The sequence below is a fragment of the Solanum dulcamara genome, chromosome 11, assembly GCF_947179165.1.
Source record: "Solanum dulcamara chromosome 11, daSolDulc1.2, whole genome shotgun sequence".
Taxonomy (NCBI): domain Eukaryota; kingdom Viridiplantae; phylum Streptophyta; class Magnoliopsida; order Solanales; family Solanaceae; genus Solanum; species Solanum dulcamara.
This window is the reverse complement of record NC_077247.1, coordinates 34,015,780-34,043,098: the sequence shown is the minus strand read 5'-3', so window position 1 is coordinate 34,043,098 and position 27,319 is coordinate 34,015,780. Positions and strand designations below refer to the sequence as shown.

Below are 27,319 nucleotides of genomic sequence, written 5' to 3'. Positions count from 1 at the left end.
TAAATACTTTTAACATATCAACCCTATTTATTGTAAGTGATCTAAATATTTTCAAGTTCGTACTAAAAACCTCTTTCATGATTAATCATGTACATTAATTAGTCAATGTAATTATCAATCTGTAATTTCATCTATGAAAAGGCATAGCCACACAAAGTGGAAATCATCAAATCAATAAACTTAGAGAGAGAGAACGTATTAAAAACTTGAAGTAGTTGAAACATGGCCAGTGAGAAGGAAACGATTAAGGTGGTAAGTGATAAATATAGGGGATTCCTACAAGAAGGTCATGTTGCAGCTGCAGGAACTATCCAATGGAGACATGGTGTTCCTCCAATTTATGACAATCTTAATAAACTTTTTGAACAAGGAAGGACCAAGGTTTCTATCTGTACTCCTTCCCTCCTAAATTATGTGATATTTTTTCTATTTCAAAAGTCAAACGAATATTTATTTAATTGCAATATTTAATATCTTATATTTTTTTGAGTTGTCAGTTATTTTGATTTGTACTCCATCTTGTCCGTTTACTTGTGTCAAATAATCCTTATTTATTGATCTCAATTTATTATTATTTTCTTTTTCATCACATTATAATGTCTCTATGCATTTTTTAATTAGGTGTAAATTATGAAAATTAAGAATTAATAATATCTTTATTATCTAAAATGACAAAATTTTGGATCTTCTACTTTTAACAAGCACGGGAACTAAAATGGATTGGAGGGAGTACTACTTTTTGCCTAATTTATAAAATAATTTTTTTTATTTTAAATGATTTTAAAAAATTATTTTCATTCACGGTTAAAATTAAGAAATTTAAATTTTAAAATTTGAACACTATCACATAATTGTAGTAATATTACATCTTTCTTGTCAATACGATTTGTTTTATTTTGTTTCATGGTTAAATTAGGTATTGTCACGACCCAAGCATAGGGCCTAGACGTCACGTGGCGAATGAGGAACCCGAAAGTACCTCAAACAAGCCTCTTAGCATTCTTTTAGCCTTTCATAGGTAATGACAATAAATAAACAACCAGAAATCATAATAGTAAATCTTCAACTTACATATGTCCAACAATACCTCTAACTTTTAGATTTACCGGGGGCTAATACAAATACCTAGCTCACTCTCAATCAAAATAGAATGAATTTCCATAGTAAGTATTTAGAGGTCTCAATATATCATAAGCTAGAAAGCCAAAGGAGTATTGTTCCTGAAACATGGGAACTCACCAAAAGTAGTCTTCAAACGAAATTTCAACTAGCCACGTGGAGGAGAACGAGGCGGAGCACCGATTCCTACATGGTGATATTATGTAGGCAAAAGAGTATGCATTAGTACTTTGAATGTACTAAGTATGTAAGCATGCATGAACATTGAGGAAACATTAAAACATTTATGTAATATGAAACATAATGCAATGTATGCATAATCAATCATATAGATATCCTTTAAAATATTCATTTTGTAGAAAAATGACCATAACCGACATTTAAAACTATGCGATCTATTAAATGGAATTCAACATAACCCCCTACGTTGGCCGGGGAGACTACTTACCGGGTAGAATTCCGTTAACTACATTTATTTCTTTAACTTTAACTTTAAGGGATTTCATGGATCCATTAGCCTAAGCCTACAAGGGCTCCTATGTTGGTACATAGTTAATGAGACAAGGGGATGCTACTAGGATTCCCTTACCGAATGTCACATCAATGACTCATTCGGTGCTAAGTCAATCCCATGGAATAGTTTAATACATCAAAATAGTTATAGCATATAGCTTGAGAATTCAAAAATCATATTTGGTAGAATTAAAACCTTTGGTAATTCAAATATGCAAGAATTGTCCTTATTGCATAAAGAATCCATCATTCATATCATTTTATCATTCTTTCATTTAATAAGACTCCCTTTTGATCATAGATATTGTTTTCATAAACATTCATTTGGAGTCAAAGCTTTCAAGTCAAACTTCATTGAAAACATAGTAAAACTAGGTGGGATCAAATCACTTCAACTTTCAAACATGCATGTAAATGTAATTATACATAAATACTTTGAAATCCATCAATTAAAAATCATGTTTTAAACAACCCACCAGGAATTTCAATAAACTTTAAAGAGCTAAATAGAGAAAATACTTGCAAAATATCAATTCATACATATGAAATCATTTTGCATCAAAATAGACCAATAGTCATTAATTTAATCATGATTCATGCTATTAAGTAGAAATAAGAATTACCCATAAGAAAATCTTACTTTAAATCAAAAGATTTAGTTGAAAGAGTTATGAACTATATGGGTGGAAGAACCCATGGATAAACACCCACATAATTTAGAGTAAAACTTAAAAAAATAAACATAATTTATCATATAATCAAAATACTTTAGGCATGAGAGTGGAAGGAATACTCTCATTGAAACCTTACATACGCATAAGATAGGTAATTAAACTTAAAATACTTAATAATCTATGCATTTGGAATCATAATATGAAAATCCATAAAGTTTTATACTTGAATTAAATAGAAGACTTTGATAATTTATTTGGGCTTCATGGATGAAAAAATCCATTAATCAATACCCACAGACCTTACAGTAAAGTTTAAAGAAAATAAACATAATTTATCATATAATAAAAATACTTTAGACATGAGAGTGGAAGGAATAATCTCATTGAAGCCTTACATACCTGGAATCCAAAGCTTTACTCATAATTGAAGGACTTAATGAACACTCTTGAGTCCTAACCTTTTCTCCTCGTTGGAACATTTTGTGTAGTACCCGAAGTATATGAATTACCAGAATAGTATTTCTATACTACTAAAAACTAAAACTATATTTTGAGAATGAGTAAAGAAGTGTATAGAGAGAATAGTTGCTTGATAAAGCTTGATGAACAAAATGATGAAATAAGGTGGGTATTTATAGGTGTGAAGGAGGGACCTAACAATAATTAAAATAATTATAAAAAAAATCTAAAAATTTAATAGAGGATTGTGATGCCATGGGTGATGTCAAATGGAGGACTATTGATGTCATGAGTGATGTCAAATGGATCTAGATCTTTCCATTGTTGGTGAGATGAACCTTCTTTTAACGAAATACCCTTTTTTGGAGCTGCGTTTAAACAAGATAACTTCCTCATTAGGATTTGGTGTCTCATATGAATTATTGCTCTAGAAGTCTACTTTCATGTTATTCAAGAATAAACTGATTTGGAGCATCCTACGGTGAGATATGATCTTTCTTCTATAAATACTCTATTTCGTCACAACACTATATCTTGCAACAATTAATTTATTTGACCTACTTAACCTCCGAAACTTAAAATATGGTCTTCAAAAAAGTTGTAGGTAATGATGTTAGGGTTATTTAGAAATTTGAATCACCTAATTTGCATTATCCTATATGCCCAAAATACAGAAGCGATATCATTTTCATCGAGAATTGGAACATCATATACAATATTTTTAGGGGGTATTACAGGTATGGTCAGAAGGGTCTCGTGAAGAAACAGTACAAAATTCTATAAAGACATGGGAAATGGAGCTTAAAAACAAGACTCGCGTAAAGGACTTTAGTACAATTAACCCTGAAAAATTCAATCTCATTGTTAATGGTACGGCTTACAAAAAACAAGGTCATTTTTTATATCTTAATTTGAATTATTCCGATTTTTTTTTTAAAAATGTAATATAAATCTCAATTCATCAAGTATATTTTGTTTTAGTAATAAAAATGAAGGACATATGTATAGTGGAAACTGGGGCAAGGCAATACAAGGATAAATAAAATACGGCAGGACTGTTAGAAAACAGAAGAATAAAAAAAGATACGTAAGAGGTGAAGAGAATAATGGCTAGAAAACTGATGCTTTCATTCAAAGGTTTAAGCCTAATATATAGGCATATATGTAACAGAACATACCAAAAAATAGCACCCATATCTGTCCATGATATGCATAAAGCAAAATAAACTCCTAAAAAACAAAACACGTTACTCCACTTATCCCTAAAGATCATAACAACCTGGACTGATTCAAACAAAAAAGACATAATTAATTCCTAAAGACTAGGTCAACTAGTAGAAGAAAAGAAAACAAACTAATATTTCAACAGTCCCCCCTTAAACTGATGTTTGTTAACAGTCAGTTTACATCTTTAATTGTGCAGACACCTAGCAGCCTTCTAAATTTCATGAATGACTCCATATTCAAGGCCTTGGTGAAAATATCTGCAACCTGATCTTCACTCCTGCAATAGATCAATTCAATTGTTTCATTATTGCTAAGATCTCTTAAGAAATAAAATTTCACATTAATGTGCTTGCTTCTTCCATGTAGCAATGGATTCTTGGATAGTTGGATTGCTGAATTGTTGTCACAAAAGATCTTGGTAGATCCTAGTTGCTTGAATTTCAACTCCTCTAGAAGCCCCCTCAAACAAATAGCTTGACAAGCACAAGCAGTCGCAGCAACAAACTCGACTTCCGTACTAGACAACATGAAAATTGGTTGCTTTTTATCTAACCATAAAATAACACTAGACCCAAACATAAAATCATAACTTGTAGTGCTTTTTCTATCATCTTGATCACCAGCATAGTCGTTGTCAGCATAATCGAGCAACTTGAATTTTTCATTCTTCTTATAAAATATCCCAAAGTCTCTCGTTCCTTGCAAGTAACGAAGAATTTTCTTCACTGCCGACAAGTGCATTTCTGTGGGATTCTCCATATACCTATTAATTAAACTCACAGAGTACATTATGTCGAGCCTTGTTGCACTGAGATACATCAAACTGCCCACAACCTGTTTGTAAAGTGTGCTGTCAACTTTCTTCCTAGTAGGATCTTTGTGTGGCTTCAAACCAAGCTCTGTAGGAGTGTTAACAGGATTACAATCCCTCATTTGAAATCTATCTAGAATTTCTCCTATATATTTCTTCTAAGAAATGAAGATCCCATCATCAGATTGCACTACTTCTATGACAAGAAAGTAATGCATTAATATGAGATCGGATATTTCAAACTCATCCATCATTGACCTCTTGAATTCTTCAATCATCACACCACAGTTTCTAGTAAATATAAGATCATCAACATACAAAAAAATAATGAGTATTTTTCCTTGATCCCTAATCTTAACAAAAAGTGTATGCTCATAAGGACATTTCGAAAAACCAACTTTTAGAAAATACCCCTCAATGCGACTATACCAAGCTCGGGGAGCCTGTTTTAGTCCATAAAGGGCCTTTTTCAATTTGTAAACCTTATGCTCATTTCCAATTTTAACATAACATGGGGGTTGTTCAACAAATACCTGTTCGTCTAAGTACCCAAGAATGCCGACTTGACGTTTAACTGGAAAAAAGGCCAAGATTTCTTAGCTGCCAACACAATTACCAATCTAATTGTATCATGCCTCGCAACGGGAGAAAATACTTTTGTATAATCGATCCCGTATTCTTGTTTGTACCCCTTAGCCACTAAACGTGCCTTGTACTTGTCAACTTCACCGTTTTCCTTCAATTTTGTTTTGAAGACCCATTTTACTCTAATACTTTTCTGTCCATTTGGAAGATCAGACAGCTCCCAAGTATCATTTCATTCAATGGAATTAATTTCATCATCCATTGCTTTTCTCCATTTTTCTTCCTTCACAACACTCCCAAAAGATGTAGGATCACAATATAAAAATAAAGCAAAGTGAGTAATTGGATCTTCAATTCCAGTTACCTCATAATCTTTCATCCAAGCAGGCCTACTTCTAGTACGCCCAACATACTGAGTTGTTTCTTCATTTTCTACAGCAACTGTTGTTGAAGTTGCTGAATGTTTCGGTGTGCAAGCTGCTAAATATTTCTCTGGTTCAACGTCACTATCATAGAGTACTTGGGTAAGCTGCTGTCCATTCCAATCCCAAGTATTCTCCTCATCAAAAACAACATCCCTACTGATAACAATCTTCCTTGTTAATGGATTAAACAATTTATATGCTTTGGAAAATTCACTCACACCAAGAAAAACACATTTTTCAGTCTTGTCATCAAGTTTCTTCCTCTTCTGGTCTGCAACATGAGCATATGCAATGCATCCAAAAATTCTAAAATGATCTACTGTTGGTTTTCTCTCATTCCATGCCTCCTCCGATGTCATATTTTGAACATAAAAAGTTGGGCTTTTGTTTAAAATATGAATACTCCAATTTACTACCTCGGGCCAGAAAGTTTTTGGAACGCTTCCTCTTGCCAACAAACTTCTCACCATGTTGAGGATGTAACTATTTTTTCTCTCTGATACACCATTCTGCTGTGGTGTATACACAGCTGTAAGCTCACTCTGAATGCCATGATCTATACAAAAACCTTCAAATTCTTTCAAACAATATTCGCCACCATGATCTGTTCTAAAAGTCTTGATATTTTTTTCTGCTTTATTTTCCACACGAACTTTGAAGCTTTTAAATGTTGAAAAAACTTCAGATGTCTCTTGCAAAAAAAAACCTAAGTTTTCCTTGAAAAATCATCGGTAAAAGTGATTAAATATCTTTTACCTCCATTGGATGTTGGGTTTATTGGACTACAAAGACCTGAATGCACAAGATCCAACACATCCTTTGCTCTCCATGACTTTCCTTTAGTAAATTGAGAGCGAGGTTGTTTGCTAACAACATATTCTTCACAGATTTTGGAACTAGCAGTAATTTGAGGAAGCCCTGTGACCATGTTTTTCTGGTGGAGTGTCTTCAATCCTCCAAAACTCAAATGACCATAACGAAAATGCCAAAACTATGAGGAATCCTTGACTTCAACCATCAAACAAGATTGAATGTCATCAATCTTTAGCGGAAATAATCTGTTGGAGCTCATTTGTACTACTACAATAGCTCCTCTCATAGGATCATAAATTTCATACTCTCTTTCTTAATAGTGATGATATAACCCTTCTCTTGAAACTGACCAGCATAAGTAAGTTGCTTTTCAAGTCGGGAACATACAACACATTAGAGATTGTTTTAACAAAACCATTCTTGGTTTTAATCTTGATATCACCTTTCTCCATCACTTCAATAGTAGAACAATCACCAAATGCCACAGTAGAATGGAAATTTTCATTTAGAGATGAAAAAGAAAATTTACTTCCACACATGTGGTTACTACATTCGGTATTTATATACCAAATATCCGATTCATGTTTTATTCCATCTTAGACAGCCATTAACAAAGTTTCTACTTCCTTATTTTCGACAAAGTTAGCACTTCCTTTTCTTTATCATTAGGCAGTCTAGTATAACAATCTGATGCATAATGACCAAATTTGTGATATCTATAGCATTCTACCTTGGATTTGTCATAGTCTCGACCTCTGCCTTTGCCTTGAAATTGATCAGTGTTGGCTTTGAAATTTCTGCTGAAATATCTGCCTCCACGTTCTACTCTTCCTCTTGCTCGACCTCTACCTCTACCCTTTCCTCTATAATTATTGAAATGATATTAGTAGAAGCCTTCAATGCTTTCTCTTGTACCGTGGAATCTTTGTTCATCTTCTGTTCATGAACCAGTAAAGAACTTTGCAATTCATCAAGAGATAGTGCATCTATATCTTTTGACTATTCAATTGAGCAGACCACATAATTATATTTTGGTGTCAGCGAGCGCAAAATCTTCTCCACAATGGAAACATCGTCTATCTTCTCACCGTAGAAATGCATTTTGTTGGTGATTTCCATTGTTCTAGTACAATAATTGGTGATAGATTCTCCTTCCTTCATCTCTAGTGTTTCAAAATCCTTTCTCAAAGCTTGAAGTTGTGCACGATTCACCCTTGTAGATTCTTGATACTTCTTCTTCATGGAATCCCAAATATCTTTGGAAGTTTCTTTGCCAAGAATTGTTTTCAAGATGGGACGATCAATTGCCTAAAAGAGATAGTTCTTTGCTTTCAGGTCTTTTAGCTTTCTAGCTTCGAGTTCTTCTTTTTGTGAATCTGTCAAAGTTGTGCCAGTTTTTGGCTGCTGAATTCCATTTTTGATGACCTGCCAATACTTCTTGGACCGCATGAAATTATCCATTAACATGCTCCAATGATCATAGTAACCATCAAAGCGTGGAATAACTACTTGCACAAAATTATTTTCTATGGCCATTGGTTAAATGTAAAAGGAGATGAAAGAAACTTTGGCTGCCTCACTTATTTTCCCTCTCAGGATAACCTGGCTCGGATACCAGTGTTAGAAAACAGAAGAATAAAAAAAGATACGTAAGGGCTGCAGAGAATAATGGCTAGAAAACTGATACTTTCATTCAAAGGTTCAAACCTAATATATAGACATATATGTAACAGAACATACCAAAAAAATAGTACCCATATCTGTCCATGATATGCATAAAGCAAACAAACTCCTAAAAAAACAAAACACGTTACTCCACTTATCCCTAAAGATCATAAGAACCTGGATTGATTCAAACAAAAAAAACATAATTAATTCCTAAAGACTAGGTCAACTAGTAGAAGAAAAGAAATCAAACTAATATTTCAACAAGGACAAAAACATACCAGGAGAAGACTCAATTACTCCCCGCCCGCCTGCCCCATTATCCATACCTCCGTTCCATCACCCCTATACAACATATTTACCAATACCCCAACCCATCATAGGCTTCATTTTTGCCACCCACACTCCCACCCATTATCATCATCTTTTATAGTGTTAATTGTGTAGATTATATTGAACTATTTCGAAATAATATATTCTTTCTTATAGATCAAACACATACAAATAATTTATATTACAGAAAATTATTTTTTGTTGAAAGCCTTTTATTTTTAATTTTGTGCCAAATATTTTTCATTATTTTATATCGACAACTGAATGAATGAACAGGAAGAGAGGAATTGTCAGCAGAAAAGACTCTAAAAATAGGGGGTTAAAATGCGCTATTGAATAGTTTAATGCCTGATGAGTTCATATACCATAAAGCAGATAAATAGACCTTCGAATCATCTCACAATGCTTATTGATCATCTTTTCCAAGAAGATTCGCGTGGGAAGTGATCAACGTGTATTCTGGCCCTCCTATTATGACATACAAATTCAGGCATTGGGGTTTCTTTGAAGGACCATTTAAAGGACATGCCCCTACTGGTGAGATGGTGCAGTTCTATGGTATTGGTATTATGAAGGTGTCTTTCTCTCCCTCTTATATACAATATTCATTTTAATTTATGTGACAATTTTTAACTAGGCACAAAGCTAATTAAAACAAGACTTTAAAAATTGTGATTCAAAACAAAACTTAGGTATTAATATGGCTGTAAATTATTTTATTGTGGGTAAAACGAGAACTTTAACGTTGCATTATTTCTAATTATAAAAAGAAAATATGTCACATAAATTAATACAATAGGAGTACATCATTTTCATTTTATTTCATTATTATCTAAAAAAAATAGGAATTAGAGATGAATAAATTATGTAGCTTGAGATTAAATTTGTCATTGTGTCTATTTACTGACTAATTATAAAATCTAAAAAAAATGTTAACTGCGAGCAATTTAACGATGAATTGGTGACGACTTTCAAAGCTAATTTTAATTTAAACAAATTGATGAAAGTGTAAATATTTTTCCTGTAGTATCATTCAATTGTTAGGTAATTATCGTAGTAACTAGAATTTGACTGTGAAAACCGTAGTAGCTAGAATTTGATTGTGAAAATAAGAAAAATAACTTTTTACAACAAGTTAAATTATTGGAGAGGGCTTTCAATAGAGTCTAATTCATTAAAAAAATTATATTATGTAACTAAAATAAAAATATTAAGTTTATTAAGTTTATTATATAATTTGGGTTTCAATTCTTATTGCGGTACTCTTGTATTTTTTTAATTTAATCCTCCTAGACATAATTTCTAGGTCTGGAAAATAAGAAAATAATGTTTAAAACTAAAAAAAATAATATAAAAACGCACTTTTAACATATTGGAAAGACAAGCATGTCATAACAATAAAGCTAAGGTTTTGTTTGATACATGTATTCAATGCTTAATTGGTCAAAAAAATTGAAAGCATTGTCAAACACCAAAGAATAAATAAAAAAACTTACTTATTTTTATAATTTACAAAAGATATTTGTGTCCATACCAAACAATATTTAGTGGCATCCACTTGGTCAGCCATGATATTTAATGTACAGTAGATGATGAGATCTTTGACCAAAAAAGTTATGTATATGGATGGACATGTAAGATAATGACTATGATTTGGGCATTGTATAAAAAGTACAACACTAACCTACTCATCTCGATATATATCTGACTTGTACCAAACATATTTAAATTATGACACCATTAATGCTCTAAATCACGTACCCAACCTTGGATTCAATTAAATTTCAATATTTCCAACTCCGCCGCACCTAAGGCACATGATCTCTCTTACACAAGAATGATAAGTATTTCCTCAATTTTATTTTACGTAATTTACTCTCTTTTTATTTTTTTTAAAAAGAAAATCTCATTTTTATATATAGTATTTTTCAGTTTCATTTTATTTGCTCATGTTGACTTGATACTCCCTTTTAAAAAAGTATTTATTAAGGCTTTATTTTATAATTATCTTTATTAATTATATTTTAGAAACCTAAATCTGACTACTAATACTACTTCAAAAGGGTGCCATTAATTTTTAAGGCAACTTCATGTCATTCAAAGTGTTCACTTAAGTTTAGCCCCTTGAGGTTTTAGTTCAGTCATAAAAAGGTAGAATGTTGTAAATTTTAACTATGTCTATGCCAAAGCCTACAATATTTAAGTTTAGGTAAAAGGTAGAGGGATGTGCCCATACTTCTTAGATTCAAATTTGCAGACCAAATAACCTTGGAAATGGTTGATATTGAAGGTTTGACCCTATGTTACTATCCAATTTCTTAGGTCGTGATGGCATATGCTAACACCCACCAGCAGGTAAGCCTAACCCTTAATCCTTAGCTCATAACCAAAGGAAACGAACTATCAAACGGAAGATGAATAAATAAAGTGGAAAATAAGTGATAATGAGAAGAAGAGAAAAAAACTGAAACAACACAAGAAATCACCCCAAGACCTGGCATCCGTCGGTAATGGAACATCTAAATCAAAACAGGAGTACAAGACTTCTATAAATACATTAGAGTACAGACATTATTCGAAAGAAAGAAAAGACTAGTCTTAATTTAGCATGGACGAAAATTGACAACTCCGAATGCTAGGAGCTCACCAAATCTCCAAATCAGAAGCTGCTCCTCACCAATCCAAATCAACCTCGATAACCCGTATTATGATCTGCAGGGATAGAAATGTAGTATGAGTACTAAATGAATGGTACTCAGTAGGCATAGGCCGACTAAGCTCCACAGATAAAGCAAGTATAATTCACAAGTAATCAGGCAAATATAGAACAAGTAAACAATTAAGATCTAACACAAAGTGAGGTAGGAAATGAGAGTAAAGAGGTAGGATATATATATATATATATATATATATATATATATATAGAAGATAGAGCCAAAGAACGCACCTACACATACAAGACACAACCTATTTACAGAAAGGAGCACTAAAGGAGCCAACTTAACACGGACGGAAACACTGTCTGTCACAGCTAATCACATATAACTTAAGAACCAAACCAACTGAGTCTAACAGGAAAACCCCAACAACAACAACCCAGACTAAGACACCTGTAACCCAACTACAAGTATAAGAAAAGGTCAAATTAGATAATAACCGACCAGATGCCCATACTCCGGAAGGTACAAAAAATAACAAACATACCCCCAGCCCCTATAAAACCGAAGGACCATACCATACAAGTATGTTGGTGATAGGTAATGGTAATGAATACAACTCTGTAGTTAAAATTAGTGACATCATCGGTGGCACTCAGAGATCAACAATAACAAGTGTATAGACCCACCCCGTCCCTCGGCTTGCCAGGTGAAATCCATGCGACTCCCTCATCCAGTTCAGTGGTGCACTAGTCAGAGGGGTCCATAGGGGATACAAAAAGTCTGTATACACTGCCTGGGCCCAAACCAGGTCTTACATAGACATATAGAATCTCTGTAGTGGTATCGAAGAAAAAGCAGCCAAGCCAATGTAGAAAGGGTGATGCCACATTGGATAATTAAGTACAGGTTAAGGTATCCTGGATACAGCCAATATATAAAAAGGCAACGCTATGCCAGACAATCAATAAAATTGAGTGCATCCTCGATGCCTCTAAAACTGTCAGTATAACGGAGCACATCCTCAACGTCTCATAGATCTCAAAACTAGTATCCAATATCCTAGGTGGTATGACTCCCCTTTAAAACCAGTTTAAAAGTAGTAAAAGTGTGAGAAATCCTTCTAAAAAATAGTAGTTAAAAACCAATGAAATACCAGGATTGTACCACAAGATGAGTGAATATGCTCAATCAATGCAAATATGCTATCACCAGCATCCAAACATGAAACACACAATACAAATAGTAACATCGAGCTAAACCACACTATCACAGAAAAAAGGGACTAACCTAGGATCCAATCACTCCTCGAATGCGACCTTGGTGCCCAATCAAAAGATAATAGACAAAGAGGCATCCTAAGCCTACCGCTAAACAGAAGCGAACAATCGAGACATGGCTCAAAATCAACAAGGGGAGAAATATCCCTAGGGCCGACGCCTTATCCCAAAATATGTGACCTCAGCTCCCAACAAGCACAGATAAGCCAAAACTACGGCTACGATGAGCCCAGAGGTATCAGGCACTAGCATAAAAGGTATCCTATCTATAATAAGCCCTGCCAAAAGCTACTCTTAGCTAAGAGGGAAATAAACACCTGATAAAGCACCTAAGGTTAAAACCTAGCCTAAGGCCATTAATATCAACTCTAAAAAAGATAATAATGCTAATTCAATACCACAACGAAGACCTAGTACCTAATCTAAGGATACTATGGGACTATTCTAGCTTAAAGCTCACCTGGGAATAAGAAAATGGAATCGGATGAAGAGAATGCTAATCTCAGAAAATACACACCTAAGTCACATGTAAAATATATGACACAATATCTAATAGAGTTTAGTCAAAAGGAGGAGACCGTAGCCTACCTCAAATCTGAACACGCGTGCTCCAAGTCCATTTTTCGATAGCGTTTTGGTCCAAAAATGACTCCAAATACTTCCACTCTATCAAAATATGAATCATCTTGTTAATACAAATGTTTCGACAGTAAAATTGCATTTTTGGAGACTGACCCAAAATTGGATCAAAAATGAAATTGTGGGACCCATGATAGAAATCCCAAAAACGACTTCTTGAAAAGGTGCATTTGAGCTTAGTAAACTTGTTTTTCAAATTACAACACATTCTGATTCTCAAAATCAAGGAAAAAAGCCCTTGCATAATTTTAACCATTAATGGAAAATTCAAGAAAGAGGGCAGTCTTATAGGTATGGAATTTACCTCGAACGACACTTGAACGGAAAAAACTACTCACACCACAATGTTCCTTGTGAAAAACCCCACAACTTAGCCCTAAGAATCACTGAAAACGAAGTTAAAATGACCACAAAATTGAATTTCTAATTTCATGGGAAATTTGGCTCAAAAATGAGAAGAACGGCGGATAAATTTAAGATTTTACCTTACACAAAACCCTCCCCTCAAGATTCCGAGCTCACCAATGGACTTTTACAAAAATATCTTGAATATAGACTCTTGAATCACCAAATTTGGACATGAAAAACTCAAGAAATCGTGGTTCAAAGTTGAGAGAAAAGTTGGAAAAAAAATCTACACTATGCAACAACTTTTCTGTTTTCTTTGCTATATTTAAAGTCTTTGAACGGACCCTCGAAATTCGTTCAGAAACCAATAAAAATAAATCATATATGCTGCCCCACTAAATTCGATGTTTTGAACTCAATGGTGCATTCAAAATTCCCATACAAGGTCATTTTAATGAAAAGTGGATCCCACACCTAAGTACCATTTTAAGCTAAATTTCTACAACGAGCATCAAGCTTAGATCAAAAGCCTCAGGAAGCAAACCAAAGGTTTTTTAGACCAAACTCGATATTCAAGAACTAACCATGCTATCAGAATTTTCATCCAAGCGCGTTTTCCAAAAATTTTGTTCAAAGTCAATCATAAACTAACTTTTAAAGTCAAAAGGGCCAAATGACCTCAAACTCGTATCGATTGCCTCGATACTCGTGATAACAATGCTACTAGCCTAATTTATCTATTTCAAAACTGATGGAATGATCCAAATTTGAATTTGAGGTCTTCTTAACCCAAAACTCGAAAGGTCGCAACGAAACCAACTTAGGCCTTCAAAATACCAAAATGGGCCCGGGACCTCTAATAATTTAACCAACACTTCTTCTAGACCAAAAAGCATCCCCCAAATCCAACGAAGTCATTAGAATTCAATATCGAGCATCAAAACTCCAAAAGTTGACCAAACTCAAACCTTGGCCTAAAATTTCTCAAATTTCCAACTCAAGACCTCAAATCTTTGTTACAATTCCAAAACTGATTACGTAAACTCTCTAGATCAATTTCCATATTTGGGAGCTGCTAGAATTGGCGGAATTCCATTCTGAGACACGTAGCTTCTGTTGGTCCCAAATAACACTTTGAACACAAAGCCTTTTAAACTCAAAACTTTTCAAAACTCATATTTTTCATAAAATTCCCCAAAACCCACACCCAATACCAATAAAAGCGATACGAGGTAATTATAGAGAGGGGTAAAATGGTTATTTCACAAAAATTATAAAAAATGACTTTTAGGGTCATTACACCATACCTGCCTCTAAACAAACCTTTAGGATCAAAACTCAAATATATTGCCCTTGGGACAAATTTTTAATGAAATTTGATATTTTATCCATGAGACAAGCGGGATCAAAAGTCCAATACCACCTATTTGCTAGGTCATTTTTATAAATCACCCAGGTTAAAATCTAATCGAGTCACTGAGAATTTTTTCAATATCAAGAAGAAGAAAAGATGTTCACATATGTTAATATAAAACTTATAGGTTTAACTAACTAGATGTTTTTGTATATGGGCAGGTAGATAAATCTCTAAGAATAGAGGAATTGGAGTTATACCTTGATCCAGCAGAACTTTTTGGTGGACTACTCATGAGACCAACAATTTTCGAATCTAACATTGAGCATCAGGGCCATGATGATAATACCACCACTTAACATTGCCCATACAGCCACAACTAATTATGTTTAAATTTCAATTCTTCAATAAATTTTTGGTACTTTCCAAATAATCATGTTTTAATAAATTTTATGCAACTTTACTTTCCAAATAGTCATGTTTTAATAAATTTTATGCAATTCTTTATGTTTTTTCAGTCATCAGATATTCTCTATCTACATTTTTTTTTATATGATGATTGTCTTCCAATCTTCTTGTATACATTAAGATATACTTACTCTTCTCAAGCCATAATGATTATCGACAATTAAAAAAGGTGAACTTAAATTGGGTTACCGAGAATATCCGTTTGATTCAGATAAATCGGGTTAACAAGAAAGCCTTACTTGCATCTTTGATATTTCTATCAAACAAATAATTAGATTTCCTCAAACAAAGAGAAAAAAAGAATACAAAATAACTAAATGGACATTTGTAGATGCATAACATTGTATTACCCATTACCCCCATCCTTTCGCAATCCAAATGGTCGTGAGTGGCATCTACACTACCCGTTTGATCAGAGAACTAACTAACCCAAGCCTTAGTGAAATTTATTAACCACTCAAGACAAAGAAAAATTAAATTCAACAAAATTTATAGTATTTTTGAAAACAAAAAATGTGTAGTTTAATGCGAAAAATAATTAATCACCAAATAAAATTTCCATGACCTTAAAGTCATTGCACAAGAAAATCTAAGCGAACCATGTCTAACAAAATTGTGAAAAAACTAAAAAAAAGATAGTGTCTTATTGTCTGAAAGATGGACAAGAACTATTATGATGATGCACGATAGCCTAGAAATAGAGTGCTCACCCTTGATCGGGACTGTACTCACACGCTACAAATAAGGTTTCAAAAGAACCTCAAGAACACATTCTGAACGCAGAAAAAGAAGAGTATAGAGTAATATCAGTAAACGTCACTATGTATTGGTAGACATCATAGGACGACTCAAATTAGAAGCATGGAACAGATAATTCAAACAACATGTAGACCAGACATTCAACACATAACAATAATTCATTATAATAACCCTTTACGTCATTTCTCTATTTTCGATATTATTGGTGTTTAGAGATTTTCATAGAGACCTCAAGTCATTTATGATTTTAGGGACTAACAATTTTGTCACCTGGGTCATTCGCTTGGTTTTTATGCAAGTTTTTGTATTTTTGAGCTTCTGAAGATTAAGTGATTGACTTCAGTCAAAACATAGGTGATTGATCTCAGTTTGCAATTCTGATAGTTTCATTAGCTCAAGAACATTGAGCATGCTCTAGAGGACTCTTTGTTTGGATCTCAAAGCTTCTGAACTCATTTTGAGATACCCTATGGATTTTAGCTAAAACAGAGTCTTGGGTGTGGGACACACTTTTTGTCGAGAAAACCTTCTATGGAATATTTTTGGCATCTTTGTTGAGTCTAGAATATTGAATTTTATGGGATAGCATATTTCATTTGTGTGCACAGGTTTTTGAAACAATTTCGAGCACCCGAGCGGAGTTTGTTGGGACTTTGAAAGTTTGGCTAGAGTCTGTGTTGGTGATGTTATATATATATATATATATATATATATATATATATATATATATATATATATATATATATATATATATATATATATATTATTTGCCTCATATTTAAGTTTTTCATTATCATTTTTAGCATAAATTTTATGAATTATTCTTATATTGTATATTTTATTTGTAGGATTAAAGTGGTGTGAAGATGAAGAAATTTTGGAGGACAAACGAATCTATACTATATTAAAAGCACAAAGGTAATTAAGAATGTTGTGTGAACGTTTTACTCTTCATTAAAAAATTTATCTTTAGATAAAATCGTCTTTTCACAATTTTCCTTAAATAAGATTCAAATAATAAATATTAATTTAAGTTTCAGAATTCTTCTATAATGACCTTTTTTGTGTTATTCTAAATTATTAATGAAAGTTCTAAAGGAGGAGGCTTTAACATGAAACAATAGCTGATAAAAAATTAGCACGACACTTAAACTATCTTTTTATTAACTTAATTTACATTTTTAATATTACTAGTTTAGTTTACGTGCTATGCACGTGTATATTACGTCAATTCATAAAAAAATATATGCAAAATGAATAGATTATTACGTGTGTAATCATATCATTGAGTACAAAACTTTTGAAAATAAAGTAAATATTACTAACTCATATCATCAAGTTTATAAATATGTCATTTTTCAATCCAATCCCTTTGTGCAAAATACTAATTAACTATCACGACCCGATTTCTTAGGTCATGATTCCACCTACTATATCTCACCAGTAGGTAAGCCAACCTATAAACCCGAAACGACAAGTAATGGATTTGAGGGAAGAAACTAATCAAGAATGGAAAATGCCAAAATAACAAAATAAATAAGCGGAAGCAAAACCTAAACCTGACATATATAACTAAAACTCCCTCCCAGAACCTCGAAGTCACAAGTACAAAGCAACTATAAAATAAAATGAGAGTACAAGTCCCAAAAATGGATCGAAAATATACACAACAACTGGATTGTCTCAAAAAGATAAAAGACAAACCATCTATACTGAAGGAGACAGAAATAATCTCAAAATGTCAAGTGCTCACCGTGGTCTCCGAAACTGATCGCAACAAGCTCGATCTATCCACGATGGTAGCTAGTGCTCGGTCCTACATCACGAAAGGAGATGCAGAGTGTAATATGAGTACCAATGTAATAGGTACTCAGTAGGCATTGTAGGCCGATTGAGCAGAAAAGGTAAAAACAATATGAAAAAAAGGAAAACGCCTAAATAGGAGTCAACATAAGTATCTAAAGAGAAAGGAGTACTATCTAAGAGAATCAAAGCTAACTACACCCAACCGAGACCCCAGAAGCTCAGCCAGGAAACTCGTGCGCAAGTTAAATAAAACTCGGATGAACCCCCAAGTACACAAAATAGCTACAACTACCAAGGCTAGGAACCAAGAATTTGTGATTCCAAGAACTGAAGAACCGTGTCATTTTTGAACCCAGAATCTCCAAGAATCGATAAATCATGAATGCCTTAAGGATCGAGGCCAGGACTGGGGATCAGATGCTCGCTCGAATATTCAATATGGACAAGGTCGGGATTGGGTACCCCGATGCTTGCCATAATAAATCGGTACAGTCAAGGCCGGTGCTGGGTACTTGGATGCTCGCCGTAACATATTGGTACGATCGAGGCCAGGGCTGGGTACCTTAAGTCTCTTCATTCTAGCAAGCCGCAGAGGCTGAGGCTGGGTACCCGGATGCTCCTCAATGGAAATTCAGAATGGATATACCACCAAAGCTTGAATCGATATCGAAACAGAATGATCACAAAGTCTAGTATCACCGATGCACCTCTAAAGTCGCAATCATGCCGATTTATGGATAGGGGTGATCCTAAGAGCAAGGTTGTCGCTTAGCTAAGGCCAAAATACTAGGCACTAGCCTGTTGCATCATTTTACAAGAATCTATGTTCATCGGAGTGACACTAGGGCATATAAAGCAAGTGTACAACCTATACTAAGGCCAATATACTCCACCATGACAACATAATAAACATTCAACTCCTCTTACAATACTAGGAACACATGCTTCCAAAACCCTGAAAAACCCAATAAAGCCTAAAACATATTTTCTAACACCTAAAATATAAAAATAAGCTACCCAACCTAAATTCCATTTATTTAAACATGCTTTACACATTCCAACTCAATCTAAAGAAAAGAAATACATAGCCTACCTGTAGGCTAAATATGCGCGCTCCAAATCACTATGATGGAGCTTTTCTCTTTCGAACGACTTTGGAATGCTGCCACACTATCAAAAATAGAATCACAACGTTGTTATGGTCATTTAGACACTAATTTTATAATTTTTGGAGACAGATCAATTTCAGGGTCTATAACAAGAAAAGTGGGACTCACATTCAAAATTTCGGAATTGACCCCAAAAATAGGTTCTAAACAGCACCTTCCAAAATTCCAAAATTGTTCCCAAAATAGGTTTTAAACAGTACCCTCAGCTCAAGGATTGAATTACAACACAATTCGGGGTAGAAAAACAACGCAAGACGATCATGCAACAAGATTCTCATAATTCGAACAAAAGAGGTGAAAATGGCAGCCTCTTTGATCAGAAATTTCTCATAAACGAAACCCCCACAATCCAAAATGAGCATACTAAGATGTTTCTTGCGAAAAATTCCACAACTTAGCCTCAAAAATTACTAAAAACGAAGCTCAAATGATCAAGATACAATCCTCCAAAGTTCAACCGAATTTTAATCCAAAAATGACTAAGATCAATAGCTAGATTCATAAATTTAACTCACACGAAGCCTCCTCGCAAGAATCTGAGCTTAACAACGGATTCCCCACAAATTCTCTTGAGCCTTTTAATGGCCAAATATGAGCTTGTATTGAAAGAGAAATCAAGGTTTGAAATCATGAAGTGAAGCTGAAATTCATTCTTGGTCTTTTAGTTTTGGCCTTCGTGAACACGGCCTAGTAGCTCACGAATGTGTAGGTCAGCAACCTTGGCCTTCGTGATCACGGCTAGAGACCTACGAATGCGGAGGCAAAAGCCTCACACCTTCGCGAATGTGGCCAAGACCCCGCGAATACGCAGGCAAAACACACATACCTCCTCGAACGCGGCCATGGTACAACGAAAGTGGAGACAAGGACCTTAGTCTTCATGAACGTGGCTAGGGACCCGTGATTGAGGAGAAAAAATTCTCCTGCACCAGATATCATCTAAAAAGCTAATTTTTTTCTCAAGTTCAAATATTTCGATGGGGTGCTCGAAATTTGTTCGGAATCCCGTGCATGCAAATGAGATATGCTAACCCTCCAAATTCGATATTATGGACTCAATGATGCAGACTAAATTTGCATACGAGGTCGTTACGAATGAATATGAGCCCACACCCAAGGGCTATTTTGAGTCAAATTCCACAACAAGCCTCGGGATTAGACCGGAAGCCTCGGGAAGAGAACTAAGGATCGTTCTAGAACAAACTCGACATTTCAAAGCTAACCACGCTGTCAGAATTTTTATCCAAGTGCTTTCTCCAAGAATGTTGACCAAAGTCAGCCGTTGACCAAATTTCAAAAGAAAAAGCACCAAATGGCCTTAAACTTATATCAGTTGCCTCGGTACTCATGCCAACCATGCTACTAGCCTAATTTGGCCATTCCAAAGCTGATGGAACTGTCAAAATTTTCGTCTTAGGTCGTTTACTAGAAGTGATGACCGAAGTCAATATTTTAAGTTATAAAAGCTCTAAAATAGGGAAACAGGTCTAAAACCCAAATAAACGAACATGCGACCGAGCTACCGATGCCAACAGGTCATAAATGACTTGAGAATGATATAGGAATGATCTAAATGATGAAACAGAAGCAGTATTAGGAAAATAACCTATTGGGTCACTACAACATACAATACAAAAAGAACTTTCATCCACGAAAGTAAAGACAAGGATATACCTGGAGGCTTAAATAAGCTTGAGAACTGCTCCCGCATCTCCTGCTCGGTCTCCTAGTAGCCTTCTTAATCAGACGGTGGCGCCTCTGGACCTTAACCACAAGGATGGACCTAGAATGAAGCTGGCGAATATCTCTGTCTAAAGTAGCAACCGGCTCCTCAACAAAAGTCAGGCGATCATCCAACTTAACTGAATTATACCAGAGTTCATGGGACTCATCTGGGATGTACTAGCGCAACATAAAAACATGAAAAACAGGGTGTATGGCTGAAAATGTTGGAGGCAAAGACAGCTCATAAGAAACGTCTCCAACTCTTCACAGAATCTCAAAATGACCGATATACATGGGGCTAAGCTTACCCCGCCTGACGAATATCATCACTCCCTTCAAGGGTGACACTCATAAGAACACCCGATCTCCAACCTCAAAGTGCAAGGGTCGGCGCCTGCAATCATCATAACTCTAGTGCCTACTCTGAGTTATCCTTAGCCTATCCTAAATAACCCGAACCCTGACTACAGTATCCTGAAGTAAATAGGTACTGTGCGGCCCAAGCTTTAAAGACTCAAAATAACCAATCGGAGTGCGATAACGCCTACCATATAAGGCCTCAAACAGGGTCATCTGAATACTAGAGTGGTAGCTGTTTTTGTACGCAAACTCTACCAAAGGCAAGTACTGGTCTTAATAACCCTCAAACTCTAATACACAAGCTCATAGCATATCCTATAGAACTTGAATAGTATGCTCTAACTAGCCATCGGTTTGTGGATGAAATGCTAAGCTAAGATAAACCTAGGTACCTAACTCTCTCTAAAAGACTCTACAGAAACTGAAAGTAAATTGAGACCCTCTATCTGATATAATAGACACCGGTACCCCATGAAGGTGGGCCACTTCTTGAATATAGATCTGACCTAGACGTTCTACAGTGAAAGTAGATCGCACTTATAGAAAGTGCGCTGACTTAGTCAATAGATCAATAATAACCCAAATACCATTATTACCTCAGGGTGTGTGAGGCAATCCTATCACGAAGTCCATGGTGATACACTTTCAGGACGCTAATACTCGGTCTTAACTTGCTGGAAACTCAAGCAACACGCTACATACTCATCTATATCTCTCTTCATACCATACCACCAGTAATGTTGCCTCAAATCCTGATACATCTTCGTATTTCTCAAATAAATAGAGTACTTGGAATCGTGGGCCTCTCGAAGGATCAACTGAATAAAGTCTCCAACTCTGAGAACACAAAGGCAACCATCAAACTATAGTACCCCATTTAAATCTATAGAAGCCTAGCCACCCTCACCTCATAATACTAACTCCCAAATCTCTACCAATGCTCCATCCTCAAATTTCAGCCACGAATCTGATCCAACAGAGATGCCCGAGCCCCCATAAAATCCAAAATTGATCCAGAATATGAGATGTCCAACCTGACCATCTTATTAGCCAAATATTGGATATCTAAGTCTAAGGGTCGCTCCATAGCAGGAAAGTAAGCTAGACTAGCCCTACTCCCCATCTTTCGGCTTAAGGCATTCGGTACTACATTCGCCTTGCCCGGATGGTAGAGGATAGAGATGTCATAATCTGGTAATAGCTTAATCCAGTGTTGCTGTCTAGAATTAAGGTCCCTCTAACTCATGATGTACTGTAGACTACAGTGATCCGTATATATCTCATAGTGGACCCTATAAAGGTAGTGTCTTTATATCTTGAGTGCAAAAACTACCATCGTCAACTCTAAGTCATGAGTGGGGTAGTTGCACTCGTGAGCTCTCAATTTTCTAAAAGCATAAGAAATAACTCGGCCTTACTACATCAAAACACACCCAAGACCCACACCCAAAACATCACAATATACTAAAAAATGCTTGCCCTGAACTAGAAGAGTCAAAATGGGGGCAGTGGTAAGAAACTCCTTCATCTTTCAAAAGCTCGACTCACACTCTTCAAACTACACAAAGGGTATATCGTGAAAGGTTAAACAGGACAATGGGGCTACAATGGTGGAGAAATCCTCGATGAAGTACTTGTAATAACCAGCTAATTCGATGAAGCTCTGAATATCTGTAACAGATGTAGGTCTAGCCCAACAAGGAATAGCCTCAATCTTCTCCAGATCTACCATGATACCCTCCTTGGACACCACATGTCCCAGAAATGCCACAGACTCCAACCAAAACTTACACTTTGAGAATTTAGCATAAAACTGTTGATCTCTCAAAGTCTGGAGCACAACCCTCAAATGTTGCGTGTGCTTCTATCTACTTTGCAAGTACACCAATATATCATCGATTAATATAATCATAAAAAAGTCACGATAAGGCCTGAATACTCAAGTTATAAGGTCTATAAAAGTTGTAGGGGGATTAGTAAGCCTAAAAGAAATCACAGGGAACTCATAATGGCCATAACAAGTCCAAAAAGCAGTCTTAGGAATGTCGGTAGCTCTAATCCTCAACTGGTAGTGGTCGGACCTCAATCCAATCTTAGAAAACAAGGCCAAACCCTAAAGCTGGTCAAATATATCATCTATATGAGGCATGGCATATTAATTTTTCACCATCACCTTGTTCAGTTGCCTGTAATCAACACACATCCGCATAGTCTAATCTTTCTTCTTAATAAACAGGATGGGTGTACCCTATGGAGACACACTTAGGTGAATAAAACCCTTACCTAGGAGATCCTCAAGCTGCACACTGAGCTCCTTGAGCTCTCCAAGGGCTATATGGTAAGGTGGTATATAAATGGGCTTAGTGTCAATCTCCAAATCTATAGCAAAGTCAATATCTCTCTCTAGAGGTAGGCCAAGTAGGTTAGTAGGTATGACATCAATAAACTCCCATACCATAGGAACTGAATAGACAGAAGGGGCCTTCTTAGACACGTCATAGACATATTTTAAGTATGCCAAACATTCGGATGAAACTAGCCATTGGGCTCGCATAAAGAATATGATCCCAGTCTATGAGTGACTATAAACACCCTACCACAAGACCGAGGGAATGCCAGGCATGGCTAATGTAATGATCTTGGCATAACAATCCAAAATTGCATGATGAAGGGATAGTCAATCCATGCGCAAAATAACATCAAAGTCCAAGATATCAAGTAAAATAAGATATGCCCGGGTCTTATGCCTCTAAATAGTCACCACACAGGATCTACAAATGTGATCCACTACTAAAGAATCCCTTACTGGGTAGAAACATGCAATGATACCTCAAGTGACTCATAAATAATACCCAAATAGGGAGAAAAATATATAGACACATAGGAATAAGTGGAACCTGGATAGAATAAAGTTGAAATAGTCTGCTGATAAATACTGATTGTACCTATGATGACACCATCTGATGCTCGGCCTCTGGCCTCACTAGAGCAGTATAGAAATGTCTCTATCGGCCTCCCTCTCGACCATCTACCCTGCCATCTGACCTACCTCCTTAGGGACCTCCCCGAACACCTTACTAGCCATCGCTGTGGCCCTGACCATGATCTACACCTCCAGGCGAAGGTGGTATTGTTGATAATGGTCTAGCCCGATCGGGGCACTCTTTAGCCCAATGCTCCAGTGAGCCTCAATCAAAACAAACTGAAGCTGAGCGACCCGTGATAACTCATACGCAATAGGAAAGAAGCGGACCTAATCCCCTTGAGCTATACCCTATGGTGGAACTCCCCAAATGGGGCTGACTACTCTTAACTAATAGTAAGGCGGCTTGAAATGGTCTGTTGGACTGACCCTACTAATACCTATCCTGATAGAATCGTTGGCAGGGCCGGTCATAACTATCATGGCCCCTAGACTGGGACCCACTATAGCTTACCTGATGCCCGCGTCTCTTAGCGCTACCCTCTTAGGCCTGGAGATGAATGATCTCTATGGTGCAGGCATGATCTACTACATCTCGAAAAGAGAGACCTGCATAAACTAAGTTCTCGGTCCCTAACCTCATGTAGGGACTCAACTCATGCATAAAATATCATACATATTCCTCCTCAGTGGGTAAAAGCATAGAAGCATATTGGGATAGCTGGAGGAATCTACCCTCGTACTCGATGATCATCATCTGACCCTACTCCAATCGAGTAAACTGATCCCAAAGTCGGTCCCTGATGCTCCTAGAGATATACCTTATCAAGAAGGCCTTCGAGAACTGAACCCAATCAACAATAGTGATCCAGCTGGCCCAGTTTGCAAGTAATAATGCCACTACTTCCTAGATGACCCTCAGAACTGGTGAGTGATAAAGTCGGCACCTCTGGACTTCACAAGACCTAAGGAGTGGAGATGCTCTTGACAGATAGTCAAAAATTCCATGGCATCCACATCAATGGCTCTAGAAAATATCAAGGGTGAGAGCCTCTGAAAGGCCTCCAACATTTTCTACTCTTATAGTGACATGACACCCTCCAGAACTGTGGGTAGGGGGTGCGACAGCTGGTAGAGGTGGCTGATCCTCAAATACTAGTGGAGCAGTTAGATCCCGCGATATTGGTATGTTTTCCGCTGGAGCTGGGGCCTGTGTTATAACCCCGATATGTTTGAGGAGCTGGGAAATCACTGCTTGTAGTAATGGATTCATAATCGATGCGGCTGGAGGTTGTGCTGCTGGTGGTGGCCCCTCCGATTGAGGAGGGATAAGGGCGTCCTGATGCTCCTCTACATGCTTTGGAACTATCACTAGGTCGGAGGCTAGTGCTTCTCCCCTACCTATGGCACGGGTCTGGCCTCTAGGCCTGCCCATCTCAGGTGGGTCATCACCTCTGGTGGTACCGCGCGTACGAACCATCCCTGCGAAAAAGTGGAATAAATGAGATTTTAGGAAACCAATAAGACACAAAACTGCACGAAATGATATAACATAGAGAACGTTTCTAATGACATCCTGTAGCCTCCCAAAGATAAGTTACAGATGTCTTTGCACCCATCTATGAGACTCTACTAGACGTTAGCTTAGTACAAGTAAGACTAATAAACCTGGGGCTCTAATACCAACTTGTCATGACCTAATTTCTCATGTCATGATTACACCTACTATATACCACAATTAGGTAAGCTAATCTGTACACCCGAAGCGACAAGTAATGGTTTGAGGGAAGAAACTAATTAAGAATGGAAAATACCAAAATAACCATAATAAATAAGCAAAACCAAAACCAAAACCTGATATATACAACTAAATATCCCTCCTAGAACCTATAGGTCACAAGTACAAATCTACAATAAAATAAAATACGAGTACAAGTCCCAAAAGTGGACCAAAATTATATACACCAACTGGCTAGTCTCAAAAAGGAAAAAGATGGGCTATACATACTGAAAGAGATAGAAATAATCCTGAAACATCAAGTGCTCATCCTGGTCTCTGAAGCTGACTGCAACATGCTCGATCTATCCGCGATGGTAGCTAGTGCTTGGTCCTGCATCACGAAAGAAGATGCAGAGTGTAATATGAGTACCAAGACAATAAGTACCCAGTAGGCATTATAGGCTGATTGAGTTGAAAAGGTAAAAATAATATTAAAAAGAGGAATATACCTAAATAGGAGTCATCATAAGTATTTAAAGAGAAATGAGTACTATCTAATAGAATCACAACTAATTACACCCAACTGGGCCCCCATAAGCCCAGGCAAGACACTTATGCGCAAGTTAAATAAAACCCGGATCGACCCCCATAATCCCGTCGAGTATGCAGAATAACTACAACTATCAAGGCTAGGAATCAAGGACCTAGGATGCTATGAATCGAAGAACCATATCATTTCCGAATCTAAAATCTATAAGAATTTATGAACCAGGAATGCTTTAGGGGTCGAGGTTGGGACTGGTACCTAGATGCTCACCCGAATATTCAATGTGGACAAGGGTGGGACTGCATACCTGGATGCTTGTCATAATACATCAGTACGGTCAAGGCTGGGGATGGGTACCCGAATGGTTGCCATAATACATCGGTACGATCGAGACTGGGCTGGGTACCCAAAAGACTCATCATACTAGCAAGCCAGCAAAGGTCGAGGCTAGCTACCCAGATGCTCCCTAATGGAAATTCAGAACAGAGTTCAGGGATGGATACCCCGATGCTCATAGATAATTTATCTCGTGGTGCCAAATATTCTCTTTTCCAACTGGACGCTAATAGTTTCAAGAGTCACCTTTCGAATGAATCAACTGATATACCACTGAGGTGTCGAAATAGAATGATCACAAATTCTAGTATCGCTGGCGCATCTCAAAAGAAATAATCATACTGGATTATGGATGGGGTGATCCTAAGAGTACGATTATCGCCTAGCTAAGGCCAAACTCCTAGGCACTAGCTTACTTTACCATTCTATAAGGATCTAAGCCCACTGGAACAACACCGAGGTGTATAAAGAAATTTTACAACCTACACTAAGGCCAACATACTCCACCATGAAAACATCATAAAAATTTAACTCCTCTAACAATACTAATAAATAACGGAAAGGAATACATGCTTCCAATTACCCAAAAACCCAATAAAAGCCT

At 36.2% G+C, this 27,319-nt stretch overlaps 1 pseudogene; it reads left to right on the top strand.

The window, feature by feature from the left end:
* Window positions 1-222: 222 nt before the first annotated feature.
* LOC129875128 (pathogen-related protein-like) lies at window positions 223-15,285 on the top strand (annotated as a pseudogene).
* Window positions 15,286-27,319: the final 12,034 nt, after the last annotated feature.